The sequence below is a fragment of the Coturnix japonica genome, chromosome W (assembly GCF_054131305.1).
Source record: "Coturnix japonica strain WE chromosome W, WE-NBRP24, whole genome shotgun sequence".
NCBI classification, from domain to species: Eukaryota; Metazoa; Chordata; class Aves; order Galliformes; family Phasianidae; genus Coturnix; species Coturnix japonica.
The window spans coordinates 33,544,668-33,564,325 of record NC_140701.1 but is presented as its reverse complement, the minus strand read 5'-3'; the positions used below and the strand labels follow the sequence as shown (position 1 = coordinate 33,564,325).

Genomic DNA, 19,658 nt, shown 5'->3' with positions numbered 1-19,658 from the left:
TTGATATTCAGCCACATATAGAGTAACTATGGGACATACAGAAATTGTTGGGAGCCCTCCAGTGGGTTCAGGGCGCCTTGGGAATATCTCCACAATTAATGAAGCCCTTTTATGATCAGCTGAGAGGGTCTAACCCAAGGGAGTCCCGAGAACTGACCCCCTAGATGGCTGCAGCTTGGCAAGAGATCTTACAGAGCTGTATGGAAAAGTTGCTTAAGCGGTGGGATCCTGCCCAGGCCCTTGAAATAGCTGTTTGTAGGTGCGAGGCAGGTGCCGCTGCTATGCTGGACCATTCCCTCGATGCTAAACCACAACTGCTTTGGTGGCTGTTTTCGCTACAGCCTACACGTGCCTACACATCTTGGACTGAGATACTAGCAGTGCTGCTCAGGAGATCCTGACTGCTTTCATTACAGGTCCTGGGGAAAGAGCCTGATACTTGCCGAGTGTGTTTTGTGATGTACAGCCGCTCCCTGAGAGCCTCCTCACAGGGTTACAGGACTTCGGAGGGACGATCACGTCCTCGGACACCCTGCCTATCTTTGATGTAGCTAAACCTCTGGATGTTTCTCTGTGGTTTCGAGTTCAAACCTCTCCGCTTGAGGGGCCTACACTGTTCACAGATGCCTCTTCAAGAACAGGCCAGGGGGCAGTGGTTTGGCAAGCATCTAATAATAACTGGCAGACCGCTATTTTCGTAGACCCAGTGGTTAGTGTGCAGATGCTTGAAGTAATGGCCGTAGCAGTTTCAGTTCACTTTTGGCTGGAGATACCCTGTAATATTGTCACTGATTCCACATTTGCTGCCAATCAGCTGACCAGGATGGGCCGAGAGGGCTTCCCAAGTACAAAAGCTGCTGGTGTTTTGGAAGAAGGCCTGGCTACCTGCATAGCCCCTATTGCAATCTTCCATGTGCATAGCCACTCTGAGGTGCCAGGTTTCTTCACCACAGGCAATGAGGTAGCAGATAGAGCTGCTAGTACACACATTTTTACAGTTCAGGATGCCTGTGATCTTCACTCCACCCTTCAAATAGGTGCCCATACGCTATCTAGGACTTGCTCCATTCCGCTGTCTGTTGCACACGATGTTGCCCAAACATGCCCTCTTTGCAATTCAGCGCTGGTGATAGGGGTGGGAGTGAACCCTCGTAGTCCTGCCCCATTGCAGGTCTGGCAGAAGGATTTCACTTGAGAAGACTGCACGGGGCCCCGCAAATTGTTGGCGTTAACAGTGGACACGTCTTCAACTGTCATTGTAGCCAGTCAGCATGATAAAGCAAACTCATCGGCAGCACAGAGTCACTGGACTGTTGCTATTGCTGTAGTTGGCCAACTTTGTCAGATCAAGAACGATAATGGGTCCTGTTTCATGTCTCGCTCAACAAAGAAATGGTTAGCAACATGGGAGATCCATCAGATCACGAGTATCCCTGGTATCCCATGGGCTTCCCTGCTGCAACGTTGTTTGACAAACTGTTTTGATAGTATAAGACAGTGTAATTGTTACTGGCACGTGGAAATGTACTTGAGGCTATGTGGAAGTGTATCTGAGGGTACAAATAGTGGAAGAGTTTACAGAGGAAAAAAGGGTTAAAGAGAAAGTGAGTTTATCTGCACTGACATGAGAGCAAGCCCCCACACCGTTCCTCTGTGAGCAGAGCAGAGCAGAGCAGAGACACAGTCCCCATGTATCAGATAGTGTTATTCTGCTTACCAAATGAATGAGCTCACAACAGAAGAGGCAGATCTTCCTCTCTGCACCATCTGTGGCATACTCTGGAGTTCAAGGCATTGCAAAGCTATGGCACATCTACGTTCTTGCACTGATGACACCTTAGTATGTTCTGGGCTCTCATTTCAATGGCATCTAAAGAAGTCTAGGGTCATGCCAGCTGACAGGAAGCTGGAAAATGTTGTCTCATTGTAAGGAAGAGCAAGAAAGATGACAGGGGCAATTATGGACCTCTCAGTCTCACTCCAGTTCTTGGTAAAATTATGGAGAAAGTGATGGTGGGAGTGACTGAAAAACACCTGACGAACAATTGGGTCATTGGTCACAGCCAACACAACTTCCTGAGGGGAAGGTCCTGTTTAACTGTAGGTCTTTTCATGACAAGGTTACCAAATTGGTTGACCAAGGGTAGATAGTTGAGGTTACCAGTAGAGCTTTTGAGACTATTTCTCACAGTACCCTTCTGCACAGAATATACTGCATACGGCACCAGGTCCATAAAATATAACAAGAACAAGTGCCTGATTGTGCACCTGGGTAGGGGCAACACTGGACATGCACACTGACTAGGTATGGGACACTGGAGAGCGGTATGACTGAAAAGGACTGGGGGTCCTGCACAACATCTAACTGAACGTGAGTCAGCAGTGTGCCTAGGCAGCAAGGAAGGCAAACGGTCCCCTGGAGTGCATCAAGCAAGTTATTGCAATCTGGGTGAGGTAAAGGATCATCCCTGTCTGCTCTGCACTGCTACAGCCTCACCTGGATCACTGGGTGCACTTCTGGGCACCACAGAGGACATTAAACTATGGGAGAGTGTGCACAGGAAGGCACTGGAACTCAGAGATCTGAAGTTCAGAGTTTCACTGTAACTGACTGCTTGTTCAGACTGAGCCCTTCTCACACCCCATATCCTGCGCTGAGACACAGTGAAGAGTGAGCAAAGCCTCAAAATGGTGGTAAGGTAACACTTTGCTATAGAAAGGGAAAGGGGAACTTAACAGAAACCAAGACAAAGGGTAACTGTAGATAGTTTACATTTAAAAGGGCAGGGAAAGGGGGAATTACAGACACTTAGTCAAAAGAAAACCAGAGAAGAGGGCAATAAAGATAAGAAGAAACTGTCCAGAGACCTCTGACAAGAAGAAGGATTAGATACCCCCGGGCAAGACGATGCTTACCTGGGAGAATGGTACCAGCAGATAACACCAAGAAGAAAACAGAAGAAGAATTTCACCCCAAAACAACGGCAAGGGTCGCGGGGAATGGGGTCAGGGGGAATGAGGGAATGGGGTTGCGGGGAACGGAGCCATAGGGAATGTAATGAATATGTAATCAAACTGAGGAGGAGACTATTGATTATGTATTAGCTTAACCTATATCTGTAACACACTTTTCTCCTTACGGTGTGCAAGTTTGGTGGAGCTATCCCCCTTGCACCCGGCGCTGCGCAACGCTGGAATAAACATACCTGCTTTATAACCCATCTCTGGATTATAGAGTTTGATTCCGCAAGTCCATTTGGCACCCCAGATGGGACTACCTCTGTTTGGCTGCGGGACCAGCTGAGAAGGGGGACGCCTTTCGCGCACCCCGAGATTTCTCGGAAGGACTCCCCTCCCTCATCTGATCACTGCGGGAGCAGACAAGAACCATCTGTCGGCGGAAAGGTATGTGAAACTGGGAAACGGGGGTCCCGTAAGTCGTGAGGAAACATCCTACGCAGGGCACAGAGGAATCGGCGTGCTCCCCCCCTAGGGACGTGAGCTCACGGGTTAGGTTAGGTTGCCGGCTGGGTTAGGAGGACTCCCTAGGGAGTGCCTACAAAGGGGCCAGTAAGTCGTATGCATGGTAAAAGGGCTATTGCTCTCATTCAAGTGATTGCTAATTGGGCAGAGCTTGTCTGCTCTCTGGTACAGGGTGATTTGGGTAATCCTGGGATAATTGGTATGGTACAGCGCTGTTTATATAGGTGACCTAAGTCAACAACTAGCACCGGTGTTCTTAACATCTTTGGTTAAGCTTAACAAATGATATATTGTAATTCTGTTTTTTTTAAATTCTGTAATTCTGAATTGTCGTGTGAGTGTGGTGTGAGTGAGATGCTGCGTAGCTGCGGGGCGAGTGCGGAGTCCCGACCCGCGGTTCCGTCCTCCCGCGAGGGAAACGGCCGGGGACGGACGAAGCGAAAGCTGTCACCAATACTTGTTTGTCTTTGTTTTAATACGTGTTTATTTTGTATTATTAGTTACCGGTTGTTGTAAAGTACGTGGTCATAAGTCATAACAATACTGTTGTGTCAGAAGTGGTTTTACTTATAAAAGAATACGGTTGTTTATATTAAGTTACGATGGGGAAATCACAGAGCAAAGAGGTCCCTGAGCGCACACCCCTGGGTTGTATACTGGCACACTGGTGAGATATTGCTGGGAAATCAAGAGGAACCCTGAGTCGGAAAAACTTGATTAAATATTGTAATCAGTGGTGGTTGGTGTATAAGCTGGAGGAAGGGGAGAAATGGCCTCTAAATGGAACAGTAAAATATAATACAATCTTGCAGCTTATGTTGTTTCTGAGGAGAGAAAATAAGTGGGAGGAGGTAGCATATGCAGATATGTTCTTCACCCTCCGCAACCACCCGGAATGGCAGAAAGAGTGTGGAATGGGACCGCCACAAGATCCTTTTGTACTAACTATAGAAAAAGTACGGCGGGAGGCAAAAGAAAGTAAAATAAAACGCTGCTGCTCGTCCTCTAGTATCGGACAGCAGTGCACAAAGACAGGCAAGGTTAGGGAGCCTGACGAATTGTTGGAATATCTCCAGGTTCAGCGGACAATGAGGGTGAGAAATGAGGAAATCCCACTAGATCCAGAAATGCCTTCCCTTGAGGATTCTAATCCTCCTTCACCCCCTTCACCCTTGGCCCTCCCTTCACCCCCTGAGCCTCCTGCCTCCCCAGTAGCCTCATGTACCCGAAGCCAGCAGCCGTTAACAATAGCTCCGTTGAGGGAAGTGGTACGTCCAGAGGGGGGTACAATGTTAGTTAAAGTTCCGTTCTCTTCATTTGACTTAGAGTCTTGGAAGGAGGTTTGTAAAAACTACCGAGATGACCCATCAAAGGTAGCAAGACAAATGCAGTTTTTAGTTAGACAATTTGAACCAGACTGGAATGATATTCAGTTGCTGTTAGATCAACTGACTGAAACAGAAAAACAACTGGTTCTAAGAACAGCACAAACCCTGCTTGAGGATAGTTTGCGAGGAACAGATGAAGATATTAAAGACTATTTCCCATTACAAAACCCTCGCTGGGACCCAAATACAGATCATAGCAGGGAGCTTTTGGAGAGATACCGAGAATGGGTAATAAAGGGAGTAGAAAGAGCTATCCCCAGAACAGTGAACTGGTCTAAATTATTTGAAGTGAAACAGGGTCCCCAGGAAACTCCCTCGGAATTCCTTGAAAGGCTGAGGAATGTAATGAGAAAACATACCTCCCTGGATCCAAATTCAGAGGAAGGTATTCATCAGTTGGTGTCACTATTCACAGGGCAGTCTGCAGGGGATATAAGAAAGAAGCTACAAAAATTACCAGCACCGGCCAATAGAAATTTGGAAAGTTTGCTAGAAGTAGCTTGGAGAGTGTTTAGCAATCGGGAGGAGGAAGATAGGAAAAAGGACAGACAGATACTGATTGCAGCTTTGCAAGGGACAGGGAGGGGTGAAATGTGCAGAACAAGAAAGCCCCTGGAAAAGGACCAATGTGCCATCTGCCGGAAAAAAGGACACTGGAAAAATGAATGCCCACTGAGAAAACAGAAAAGGGGGGCATGGACTAAGTTCCAAGCCCCCGTAAAGGAGGATTGACTGGAACCGGGCAAGTCTACCCTGGCGGATTCACTGGTTAAGATAAAGCTAGGGAAGAAACAGAAGAGTGTAGAATTTTTAATAGATACTGGTGCGGCTTGTTCAGTACTAAATGAAGAATTAACTCCATTAAGTAAAGAATTTATGACTGTAAAAGGGGCCACTGGTCAACCCGAAAAGGCTTACTTCCTTAAACTTCTGAAATATAAATTGGGGAAGCAGGTAGGGATACATCGATTTTTATACCTACCTGACTCACCACATCACCTCTTAGGACGGGATCTCTTAGAATTATTAGGGGCAGAAATAAAATTTGAGGCAGGAAAGATGCGGTTTAAAGTAAGGGATGATTCTTTAATTGAGGTACTGAGCCTAGCATTGATCACAACAAACTCAACTCCCGAAAACACAGGGATGCCAGAAGAAATCAGTAATCAGGTCTATCCAGGGGTATGGGCAACGGAAATCCCAGGGCGTGCAAAAAACGCCCCTCCTGTGGTAATTAATATAAAGCAAGGAGCTCAACCCCCACGAATTAAACAATACCCCCTAAGGATAGAAGATAGAGAGGGAGCACAACCATTAATTGATAAATTCATGAGACATGGGTTATTAGTGGAATGTGAATCTAAATACAATACCCCGATACTCCCAATTAGGAAACCAGACAGGAACTACCGTATAGTACAGGATCTGAGAGCAATCAATAAAATAGTAGAAGATTTATATCCCCTGGTAGCAAACCCATATACACTGCTTACAAAACTATCTAGTGAATTGGCTTGGTTTACCGTACTGGATCTAAAGGATGCATTCTTCTGCTTACCCCTAAGTCCAGAGAGTCAGCTATTATTTGCATTTGAGTGGGAGAACCCTAAATCCGGCAGAAAAACACAACTGACATGGACAGTGCTTCCCCAAGGGTTCAAGAATAGCCCAACTATTTTTGGGAATCAGCTAGCCAAGGATTTGGAACAATGGGAACGCCCCTCTGAGAAAGGAGTTCTGTTACAGTATGTAGATGATCTATTAATAGCTACTGAAACGGAAGAAGAGTGCATAACATGGACTATCAGTCTACTGAATTTTCTGGGGCTTAATGGGTATCGAGTCTCCCCACAGAAGGCCCAGGTGGCGAAACGACAAGTAGTCTATTTGGGCTACGAAATCACAGCAGGACTAAGGATGCTGGGAACAGCGAGGAAGGAAGCCATTTGTCAGACCCCCGAGCCCCGGACTGCAAAGGAGCTGCGCACATTCCTGGGAATGACAGGCTGGAGTCGACTCTGGATCCATAACTATGGACTTCTGGTAAAACCACTCTTTGCACTTTTAAAAACTAACCCCAATACTCTCACTTGGGATGGGGAAAGCAGAAGAGCCTTTAAACAGTTAAAGCGTGAGCTCATGCAGGCTCCTGCCTTAGAGTTGCCAGACACAACAAAACCATTCTGGCTATTCTCATATGAAAAACAAGGAATAGCCTTGGGAGTCCTGGCTCAGAACTTGGGACCTTATTGAAGAGCAGCAGTAGCATACTTTTCTAAACAACTGGATGAAGTAAGCAGGGGGTGGCCGAGCTGCTTGAGAGCAATAGCTGCACTGGTATTAAATGTTCAGGAAGCACGTAAATTTACTTTAGGGCAGAAAATCACAGTCTTGACATCTCACACTGTTTCAACTGTGTTAGAAGTGAAGGGTGGGCACTGGCTCTCACCGCAGAGACTCCTTAAGTATCAAGCTACCCTGATGGAACAAGATGATGTGGAAATAATAGTAACTAATATTGTTAACCCAGCATCCTTCCTTAGTGGAACCTCGGGAGAACCAGTACTGCATGATTGCCTGGAAACCATTGATGCGGTGTGTTCCAGCCGACCAGACCTGAAAGAAGAACCACTAGAAGATGCTGAGGACTCTTGGTATACTGACGGTAGCAGCTTTGTGCTGCAGGGGGTACGCAAAGCAGGCTATGCTGTGACAACTACAAACAAGGTAATAGAATCAAAAGCCTTGACCCCAAATACCTCTGCACAAAAGGCAGAAATCATAGCTCTAACTCGAGCATTAGAGCTGGCAGAGGGAAAGAGAATCAACATATGGACAGATTCAAAGTATGCTTTTAGTGTTGTACATGCCCATGGAGCAATATGGAAGGAGAGAGGACTATTATCAACACAAGGAAAGGGCATTAAGCATGCCGAGGAAATTTTAAAGCTCCTGGAAGCAGTTCATCGACCAAGAAAGGTGGCTATTATGCATTGCAGAGCACACCAGAAAGGAAAGATGCCGGAAGAAGTAGGAAATGCTTTTGCAGATCGAGAGGCAAAATGAGCAGCAAGGGAAGACCCGGTGGAAATGCATTCTTTAATTCCAGACGGTAAAATCCAAATTGATAGTGAACCCAGATACTCAAAGGAAGATAAAATTCTCATAGAAGATCTAGGAGGGCAAGTGGGAGAGGGAGGATAGGCCACTACCCCACAAGGTAAAATCATTATTCCCACGGCTATACTGTGGGCAGTGATAATGGCTGAACACAGAAAAACTCATTGGGGAGTGGAGGCACTGCATAAATATTTAGCCCAAAGAATAATTGCCCGGAACTTGTATTCCACAATTAGGCAGGTGACACAACAATGCGAGATATGTTTACAGAATAACCCCAAGTCAGGTCATAAAGTCACCCTAGGGCAGATAGGGAAAGGGAATTACCCGGGACAACAGTGGCAAATTGATTTCTCAGAACTCCCAAGAAAAGGGGGGTTCAGATATTTATTGGTATTAACAGACACCTTTTCGGGATGGCCAGAGGCGTACCCCTGTAGGACTAACAGGGCTCGAGAGGTAACAAAGGCTCTGTTACATGAGATTATTCCGAGGTTTGGGGTCCCTGCAGCAATTTCATCAGATCGTGGCCCACACTTTAATGCTAAAGTGGTCCAACAAGTAAGTTCACTATTGGGAATTGATTGGCAGCTACATACACCATACAGGCCGCAGTCCAGCGGTCAGGTGGAAAAAATGAATCACCTAATCAAATTACAGATAGTGAAATTGGGCCAAGAGGCTGGGATACCCTGGCCTCAGGCATTACCACTGGCACTCTTACGAGTTCGTACCAAACCCCGAACCAAGGAAGGACTGAGCCCATTCGAAATCCTTTATGGGAGGCCTTACCCTGTACAGAAGGGAATCTCTATGCAAACTGGGGAAGAAGTATTGAATGAATACATGGTAAATCTGACAAAGCAACTAAAGAAAATTGAAAAAACAGTACTTGGGGCCAGGGCACGGGGCCTAGATAGCCCAGTGCATAATATACTACCAGGCGACTATGTTTATGTTAAATCCCTCTCAGATTCACCTCTGGAACCAAAGTGGAGTGGGCCCTACCAAGTGCTCCTGACCACCCACACGGCAGCAAAGGTGAAAGGACTGACGCCTTGGATACACCACACCCGCCTGAAGAAAGCTCCCAGACAACAGTGGACGGTGAAAGAGGAAGGACCACTGAAGATCAAAATCCAAAAACATGTATAACAGCTTGGTAATTTTTAGCATGACCGTGACAACAGTCGTAGCCTGGCATGGGAACAGCTACCTGAAAATGACTGAGAAAATTGGCCAGGCTTTCAATAAATCTTGCTGGATATGCACGGCCCTCCCTAGAGGAGAGGGAAGAGTGCCTATGTATGGGGTGGCAACACTAAACTGGACAATTCCAAGCTGGGTGGAATATGGGAAATGTAAGTTTGGTCTAGAAGACAAACAAGACAAACCACAGAAAGGTCCTAGGTTTGAGTTGCTAATCTTAGATTCTACTAGGTCAATCTTTGTAGATAGAAAATTTGATAAGGGGGTGGGGGTGGGATGGCGAAACTTAACGGGCATAGGGTGTAGTTGGGAATATGGGAATTCAGGAATAGTAACAGGGATTGTTAGAATTGGGAAATGGGCACAAGGCACGGGATGCGACCCTAGAACAGATGAGGCATCATACTGGGTCTCAGATAAGAATATTCTCGGAATTGCAAGGATGGCTACATCATTTGCTTACCAAGAAAAGATGCCCAAGCCATGTAAATTACCAAATGGGTATTGGTGGCTGTGTGGGGATGGGCATGCACGAAAAGCATTACCTATAAATTGGACAGGGACATGTACTGTAGGATATTTGGTACCTCAAACTACAGTACACGAAGACACCCCACGAGGACTTTTAAGAACTCCCTGGATTCGAACTAGGCACACATACAACCCCTTAGTGCACAGCACAGGCTTTCATAGCTTCTTAAGAATTATCATTCCATCTCTAGGGGTGACACAACTAGAACAGGCAATTGTGAATATCTCAGCTACTTTAGAAATAGTAGAAAATGCCACAACAGATGCATTACGAGCAATCCAAGAAGAGGTATCCTCCTTATCCAAGGTGGTGATTCAAAACAGGATGGCACTGGATATATTAACAGCCAAAGAAGGGGGGGTATGCACAATAATAAATCAGAGCTGCTGTGTGTACCTAAACAAAGACCTAAGAATTGAAACCGACTTGAGGAAAATTTGGGAACAAACAAAGGTGTTGCACAAGGCAAGTCAGGATAACATAGGTTGGGAAAAAGGATTGTGGGATACACTCACTAGCTGGTTACCAAATTTAGGATGGGTAAAGCATCTCTTTTTGGTCGGAATCATTATAGCCATCTTGGTGCTGTTAATAAGTTTTACCTGTATAGTAGTAAAGTGCTCTATGTGCTTGTACCAAGGAACCGGAAGGGAATACGAGGATTGGAAGAGACATGAGCTGAGACAAAAGGTAGAGAGCGGAGCCTATTTTGAGACCCATTAAGAATCTAGCAGGTAAAAGCCTGCTAGATTAAAGAAAAGGGGGGAATTGAAGAGTGAGCAAAGCCTCAAAATGGTGGAAAGGTAACACTTTGCTATAGAAAGGGAAAGGGGAACTTAACAGAAACCAAGACAAAGGGTAACTGTAGATAGTTTACATTTAAAAGGGCAGGGAAAGGGGGAATTACAGACACTTAGTCAAAAGAAAACCAGAGAAGAGGGCAATAAAGATAAGAAGAAACTGTCCGGAGACCTCTGACAAGAAGAAGGATTAGATACCCCCGGGCCTCTGGATGTTTCTCTGTGGTTTCGAGTTCAAACCTCTCCGCTTGAGGGGCCTACACTGTTCACAGATGCCTCTTCAAGAACAGGCCAGGGGGCAGTGGTTTGGCAAGCATCTAATAATAACTGGCAGACCGCTATTTTCGTAGACCCAGTGGTTAGTGTGCAGATGCTTGAAGTAATGGCCGTAGCAGTTTCAGTTCACTTTTGGCTGGAGATACCCTGTAATATTGTCACTGATTCCGCATTTGCTGCCAATCAGCTGACCAGGATGGGCCGAGAGGGCTTCCCAAGTACAAAAGCTGCTGGTGTTTTGGAAGAAGGCCTGTCTACCCGCATAGCCCCTATTGCAATCTTCCATGTGCATAGCCACTCTGAGGTGCCAGGTTTCTTCACCACAGGCAATGAGGTAGCAGATAGAGCTGCTAGTACACACATTTTTACAGTTCAGGATGCCTGTGATCTTCACTCCACCCCTCAAATAGGTGCCCATACGCTATCTAGGACTTGCTCCATTCCGCTGTCTGTTGCACACGATGTTGCCCAAACATGCCCTCTTTGCAATTCAGTGCTGGTGATAGGGGTGGGAGTGAACCCTCGTAGTCCTGCCCCATTGCAGGTCTGGCAGAAGGATTTCACTTGAGAAGACTGCACGGGGCCCCGCAAATTGTTGGCTGTAACAGTGGACACGTCTTCAACTGTCATTGTAGCCAGTCAGCATGATAAAGCAAACTCATCGGCAGCACAGAGTCACTGGACTGTTGCTATTGCTGTAGTTGGCCAACTTTGTCAGATCAAGAACGATAATGGGTCCTGTTTCATGTCTCGCTCAACAAAGAAATGGTTAGCAACATGGGAGATCCATCATATCACGAGTATCCCTGGTATCCCATGGGCTTCCCTGCTGCAACGTTGTTTGACAAACTGTTTTGATAGTATAAGACAGTGTAATTGTTACTGGCACGTGGAAATGTACTTGAGGCTATGTGGAAGTGTATCTGAGGGTACAAATAGTGGAAGAGTTTACAGAGGAAAAAAGGGTTAAAGAGAAAGTGAGTTTATCTGCACTGACATGAGAGCAAGCCCCCACACCGTTCCTCTGTGAGCAGAGCAGAGCAGAGCAGAGACACAGTCCCCATGTATCAGATAGTGTTATTCTGCTTACCAAATGAATGAGCTCACAACAGAAGAGGCAGATCTTCCTCTCTGCACCATCTGTGGCATACTCTGGAGTTCAAGGCATTGCAAAGCTATGGCACATCTACATTCTTGCACTGATGACACCTTAGTATGTTCTGGGCTCTCATTTCAATGGCATCTAAAGAAGTCTAGGGTCATGCCAGCTGACAGGAAGCTGGAAAATGTTGTCTCATTGTAAGGAAGAGCAAGAAAGATGACAGGGGCAATTATGGACCTCTCAGTCTCACTCCAGTTCTTGGTAAAATTATGGAGAAAGTGATGGTGGGAGTGACTGAAAAACACCTGACGAACAATTGGGTCATTGGTCACAGCCAACACAACTTCCTGAGGGGAAGGTCCTGTTTAACTGTAGGTCTTTTCATGACAAGGTTACCAAATTGGTTGACCAAGGGTAGATAGTTGAGGTTACCAGTAGAGCTTTTGAGACTATTTCTCACAGTACCCTTCTGCACAGAATATACTGCATACGGCACCAGGTCCATAAAATATAACAAGAACAAGTGCCTGATTGTGCACCTGGGTAGGGGCAACACTGGACATGCACACTGACTAGGTATGGGACACTGGAGAGCGGTATGACTGAAAAGGACTGGGGGTCCTGCACAACATCTAACTGAACGTGAGTCAGCAGTGTGCCTAGGCAGCAAGGAAGGCAAACGGTCCCCTGGAGTGCATCAAGCAAGTTATTGCAATCTGGGTGAGGTAAAGGATCATCCCTGTCTGCTCTGCACTGCTACAGCCTCACCTGGATCACTGGGTGCACTTCTGGGCACCACAGAGGACATTAAACTATGGGAGAGTGTGCACAGGAGGGCACTGGAACTCAGAGATCTGAAGTTCAGAGTTTCACTGTAACTGACTGCTTGTTCAGACTGAGCCCTTCTCACACCCCATATCCTGCGCTGAGACACAGTGAAGAGTGAGCAAAGCCTCAAAATGGTGGTAAGGTAACACTTTGCTATAGAAAGGGAAAGGGGAACTTAACAGAAACCAAGACAAAGGGTAACTGTAGATAGTTTACATTTAAAAGGGCAGGGAAAGGGGGAATTACAGACACTTAGTCAAAAGAAAACCAGAGAAGAGGGCAATAAAGATAAGAAGAAACTGTCCAGAGACCTCTGACAAGAAGAAGGATTAGATACCCCCGGGCAAGACGATGCTTACCTGGGAGAATGGTACCAGCAGATAACACCAAGAAGAAAACAGAAGAAGAATTTCACCCCAAAACAACGGCAAGGGTCGCGGGGAATGGGGTCAGGGGGAATGAGGGAATGGGGTTGCGGGGAACGGAGCCATAGGGAATGTAATGAATATGTAATCAAACTGAGGAGGAGACTATTGATTATGTATTAGCTTAACCTATATCTGTAACACACTTTTCTCCTTACGGTGTGCAAGTTTGGTGGAGCTGTCCCCCTTGCACCCGGCGCTGTGCAACGCTGGAATAAACATACCTGCTTTATAACCCATCTCTGGATTATAGAGTTTGATTCCGCAAGTCACAGGGCACATGTGGGATATGAACTTGACAGTATCTTTGCACCCCATGCAGAGCCTGGGATCTTCTCTCCCCTTGTATTTCATTCAACATCATACAGACCTCCATTCCACTGCCCCAGGACGTGCCCTGAGCCAACATGAGAGACAGGATCTCCCTACCACTGGTCTTGCAATCAGGGCTTGACCTGTCTGCTTCGTAAGGCAAAGGAGAGGTTTCTTTGCATGCCAGTGCCTTTGCCTGCCTGTAGTCATGGCTTCCAATTATCTGCTCTAAAAAGTCCCTTGCGAAGCTTACTTGGTAATGGCCCTCAGTGGGTCCATTAGTACTCCAAGAAACTTCACTGTTACTTCTGACTTTGTCTTGTTGAGCACATTGGGCAAACTTCTCTCTGCACTGGAGTTTGATGGACTCAGCATCAAATGCGCCCTGGGACCCATTCTAACCTAAAGAGCATCTTGTGCCTTGTGCCTTCCTGTTATCTATTTTAGGTTATCAGAACTTGTTCAGCAAAATGGAGAGATATCTGGAGAGAGCTTAAAGACAAAGAATTCAGCAGACATTTACTGTTTATTTGTTTATAGTTCTGTTTAAAGAAGGTATTAAAGAATCACTGTAAAACTACTTGTGAACATCTGAGCTGAACCAGAGGAATCCCAGCTGCCATGGGTCTGTGGGAAGCTGCATCCAATTTCAGCCCCAGGATTTCTATCTGGGAATGAGTTACCTGCACTGTCTCCTCTGGATAACTGCCCTGCACAGGGCAAGTCCAACCCTCCTTATCCTTGTCTCGGTGCCCTTTTTGTTTCATCAAAAACCCTCTGGTAGGACTCATCACAGGTTAAAAATTGACTGGTGAATAATGGAGCAGATTTTAACGAACAGTTATGATACTGTTGCCTCTCAGGATCTGATGGCCATGAGGACACAGGGACAACTCTGGGGAGATGAGTGGGAAGGATTAAAATGACATTATCTGCTGCTCAGCTGGGCCATGCTCCTGGGACACAAGGAGCTCATAAAAGTGGATGGTGCTGTAAAGACACAGCTGTGCCCAGGAGCAGCTCTTGTGCACAGCACAGCCTGCAGGTGACAGAAAAAGAAGAGAGAAATTGGAGAGAGCTTATAGGATGTGTGCAGAGTGAGCGGGCTGTGAGCTCACTGCAGGAACATTGCTCACAGACCATGACATGGTAAGTCCCTTGCAGTAGGTATTTCAGCTGCTATTCATAGAGGGTTAACTTAATCTGGGACATCCTGTAGCAGATCAAGCTTCAGGCACTGCATGTTTCTTTACAGTGTTAAATCCTTCTGCTACAGCTGAGGGCTTCCATGCTGCAGCATCTGAGCACAGCCCTGAGGGCTGCGTGTCCCAGCACGGCTGCAGGCTGTGCAGCCGGGGCTGCAGGTGGGTGCCCAGGGCTGTCCTGCAGAGCAGGGTCCCTGCTGTGCCCCAGGGGCTGTGTGCCAGGTATGGGACTCTGCCGCCTGCCAGGCTCAGCACTCAGCCTGCCCAGGGAGCTGCCCAGGGCGCTGCGGGGAGACGTGAGGGGGGAAGGAGCCCCCCGGCAGGGCTTGTGCTGCCACAGCTGATGCTTGGGGCAGGGGGATCACAGCTCCACTGCACAACTGAAAGTTTCTGTGCGTACTTTGCAAGAGGAGAGACAAGGTAGCAATTTTCTATTTCTTGTTTGGACGGAAGGCGAAAGGATTGGAAGCAGAAATCTAAGAGTCTGTCAGATTTGAACACAGCTCTGAGACTCCCAATTCTTCTTCAGTCAATTGCTTGTTATGTGAACTGTCACACGTGATATATTTTCAGCCTCTCCTTTTATGAAAAGGAACCTTTCCAAGGGTGGAAGTAGTTGAAATTATCAATTTTGTTGACAAGAATAATGCACATTGCAGATAGGCATGTTTCCTGAACAGAAAGTGAATGGCACAAACGTTGTGACAGAGGGCTTTAAGAGCAGTGAGGGTAAAGATATGAGGCACAAAACAGGTGAAAAAGTCCAGGGAGATGGAATAAGACTAGAAGATGAAAGGAAGATTAAAGCTCCATATGCTTCTTCTATTTATAGAATGCTGAACTTCATGACATTCAATTCTATTTGTGGTGCTAAATAAACATTGTAATAAGAGAATGAAAAAATTTCATAATACAGTAGAAGGAGTGTCTCTGAGAATGGTCTGGACTTGTCATTATCTTCTGCACTCTGAACAGGACTCCAAGCCCAACAACAGCAGATGCCCAACAGCAGCTCCATCAGTGAGTTCCTCCTGCTGCCATTGGCAGACACACGGCAGCTGCATCTCCTGCACTTCTGGCTCTTCCTGGGCATCTACCTGGCTGCCCTCCTGGGCAACGGCCTCATCAGCACAGCCGTAGCCTGCGACTGCAACCTGCACACCCCCATGTACTTCTTCCTCCTCAACCCGGCCCTCCTCGACCTGGGCCGCATCTCCACCACTCTCCCCAAAGCCATGGCCAACGCCCTCTGGGACATCAAGGCCATCTCCCACACAGGATGTGCTGCATAGCTCTTTTTCATTTTCTTCTTCACGTCAGCAGAGTATTCCCTTCTCACCATCATGTCCTATGACCGCTACGTTGCCATCTTCAAGCCCCTGCTCTACCGGGCGTTGATGGACAGCAGAGCTTGTGTCACCATGGCAGCAGCTGCCCGGGGCACTGGACTTCTCAATTCCCTGCTGCACACTGCCAGTACGTTTTCACTGCCTCTCTGCCAAGGCAACATTGTGAACCAGTTTTTCTGTGAAATCCCCCAGATCCTCAAGCTCTCCTGCTCTGGCTCCTACCTCAGGGAAAGTTGTGCTTATCATTTTTAGTGCCTGTTTAATCTTTGGATGCTTTGTTTTCATAGTGGTATCGTATCCTATGTGCAGATCTTCATGGCTGTGCTGAGGATGCCCTCTGAGCAGGGAAGGCACAAAGCCTTCTCCACGTGCCTCCCTCACCTGGCCGTGGTCTCCTTATTTGTCAGCACTGCCTTTTTTGCCTACCTGAAGCCCTTCTCTGTTTCCTTCCCACTCCTGGATCTGACAGTGGCTCTTCTGTACGCAGTGGTTCATCCAACACTGTTACCTCGATCTGGTAACCTGGAAAGTCAAGTCCCTTTGTGAATGTGTATCGATGGCCCCGACCAAGTCACAGCTGCTTGTTACACCAATATGGTCAGCGGTAAAATGGCGTTTATTGGAATGTGAGGGTCTCTTATAAAGGTATCCAGTTTCATCCTTATCTTTTTCACATATGCATGACCCAGCAGGGGAAGGCCTATCACGTTACATCCCGAGGGTCGAATTTCGCCTAATACAACATCTCCCCTTCCTCATGCCCAACAAAATCAAGACTCGTAACAACGCGACCGCTAACACTATCCCTAACATATAAAAGTGTTAGTTTTCATATATAAATTTTGTGGTGAGTTATTTAAAAAGTGACGTAAACATGCAGAGGTATGTGGTGCAGTGTATAGTAATGTTAGTGGTTCTTTAGTTAGTATTTTCAAGGCATCTTGGGCTTACACAGCTCATTATCATGCGCTGTAAACAACCCTGAATACATTGAAACAAACAAGGTAAACAAATCCTTAAAACTAAAAAGACTAAAATGATAGGAACACTGTGGTGGCATTAGCTTAACGGGCCAGCATGCCAGCCTCTCAATTTCTCTAAAAGCATAGACTACAACTACTCCTAGAGCTAAAATAAATGCAAAAATTCTGGCTGTAGGACCCCACAAACGAACCTCATCCCCTTATAACAAAAACAATCACACAAAGGCACACAGTCAGTGATGTAACAGATATCTTTCTCGTGGGTACTGCCAGCTGTTCTTCATTCGTCCCTTTTCTTTTTCCAGTGGGGTCGCTTCGTGGATGCAGCTGGTGGGCTCCCATCAACCGTACCTAGAAGGAAAGTACTCAGCTTTTCGATTAGTTTTCTGTTTCTCCCAGAACACCCTTATGGGTGATCACTGTATCAGGTTTTATTTTTCTCGATGGAACCCATAATATTTTTCCCGATTCTCTGTCCTTTACTGCAGCATAAACTCTGCCCCAAACTAAAACAGACCACCCTGATTCCCAGGTACCATCATCCTGTTTTATCTTTACTGGTGGCCCCTCGTCAATGATTCTTGGTTGCCAGTGTTTCTGTATTGGGGTGTGCTTACTCTCTCCTCGTTCAAAATGATTGATTGCATAAAGTGCTCAGGCCAATACTTCTGCCTGTTGGGCTATTGGGATCCTACCTCTGTGACCCTCCTCCTCCCCAAGGACACGTATCTTATCCTTCAGGAGGCGGTTGGCCCTCTCCACAATTGCTTGTCCCTGGGAATTCCCAGGGATGCCTGTAGAGTGAGATATTCCCCACCGTTCAAGCCAATCTTGTGTAGATCGCGAGATGAAACACGAGCCATTGTCTGTCTTGATGTGTCGCGGCACCCCCAGGACCGCGATGGCAGTGGCCCAATGTTGCTGAGCAGCAGGAGAGTTAGCACGCGTATGTTGGGTGGCAATGATGATCGTCGATGATGTGTCCACGGTGACCGCCAACCATTGCTTTGGAGCCATACGTTGTTCTAAAGGGAAGTCAGTCTGCCAGATATCTAGAGGAGAGAGCCCCCGGGGGTTAACTCCCGCCCCCAACGCAGGTGCTGAATTACAGTGTGGGCATGTTTGAACCACTTCTCGAGCGGTGGATAGAGGAATGGAACATGCTCGTGGCAAAGCTCGTGCTCCAATGTGCAGAGAGGAGTGTAAGTCACGTGCCTTTTGAAGGGTAAGCACCTGTCCACCCGCTACCCGGTCAGCCACCGCGTTTCCAGCTGTAAAGAACCCTGGTACCTCCGAATGACTGCGGACATGAAGAATGGCCACAGATGCAGATCGGGAGACCAGAGCCTCCTCCAGCAAGAAAGCGATCTCAGTGTTAGGCACACCCTCATTGCCCATGCGAAGCAGTAACTTAGCCACAAATGCTGAATCAGTGACCACATTACACGGAGTTTCTGGCCACAGACGTAAAGCCACTGCTACGGCCCTGGCTTCAAGCACCTGAACACTGACCGTTTTATCTGTTATCAGCTTGTGTTCCCACCTATTGGATGAATTCTGCCAAACCACCGCTCCCTGACCCGTGGCAGAAGAGGCATCTGTGAATACAGTTGGTCCCTCCATCGGGGTGTCAAGTACCCTGAGCTTTAATGAAATCTGAAGGGGCTTTGCAAGTTCAAAGATCGGCAATGAATCCGAGTAGAAGATTTTTCCACTAAAGCCTTGCAAAGCAAGTAAAATGGCATCAGGCAGAGGGCTGACATTTCTGAAGGCACTTGGCATGTATATGATATCTGGTTCTTTTCCTAACGCTCTCACAGCAGCAAGCCTAATCTGAAGCAAGGAGGATAACTGTTCAAGCCAGGAGGTAAATGCTCTCACTGGCTGTACAGAGAACAGCCACCAGAGCGGACGCGGCCGGGAACCCAGAGTATGTCCAAGTATCCCCACCGCCCCATCTTGGCACTTGGTGACAGCCCCCTCCAAGGGTCGATCAGGGCTCCATCGAGCAAGGACATTGGAGGAACAAGCCTGTAGGATTTCCTGCCAGGCCAAATCCATTTCCTGTGTCCATGCTCTCTCTTCCCTGGGATCCGAACCCTTCAACTGATCATAAAATGGCTTCATGAGTCGTGGAGGTATGCCAAGGGCATTGCGCACCCACTGAATAGCCCCCACCAGCTTCTGGACGTCCCACAAGGTCCTAACGTGGGGTTTAATATCCAGGCCCTGGGGAGCTACCATTATGGGCCCAAAACGATATCCCAGAAATTCAATCCCTGGCCCCTTCTGTATCTTTTCCAGGGAGATGGTAAAACCCGCTGTAGTGAGAGCATCAACCACTCGCCTTTCCAAATCGTGTAACTGAACCTCACTGGGAGCAGCAAGCAACAAGTCATCCATATAATGAGTAATTCGACAATCAGGCAGTGATGTTCGTACCGGCTCAATTATTCTTCCCACCACGAGTTGGCAGATTGTGGGAGAGCATGCCATACCTTGAGGAAGTACCTTCCAATGGAACCTCTCCGAAGGCCCTTGGTTATTGAGAGTGGGTACAGTAAAAGCAAAGGCCTCCCGATCTTTCACTGCTAAGGGGATAGAGAAGAAACAATCTTTAAGATCAATAACCACCAAAGGCCATCC

General features: G+C 47.1%; 1 long non-coding RNA gene across 1 annotated transcript; it reads left to right on the top strand.

Moving 5' to 3' along the window:
* The first annotated feature begins 3,373 nt into the window (after positions 1-3,373).
* Positions 3,374-9,276, top strand: LOC146754726 (uncharacterized). Its single transcript, XR_014938937.1, has 2 exons — positions 3,374-3,405; positions 8,965-9,276. It is a non-coding gene; the product is annotated as an uncharacterized LOC146754726 (long non-coding RNA).
* The last annotated feature ends 10,382 nt before the right edge of the window (positions 9,277-19,658 follow it).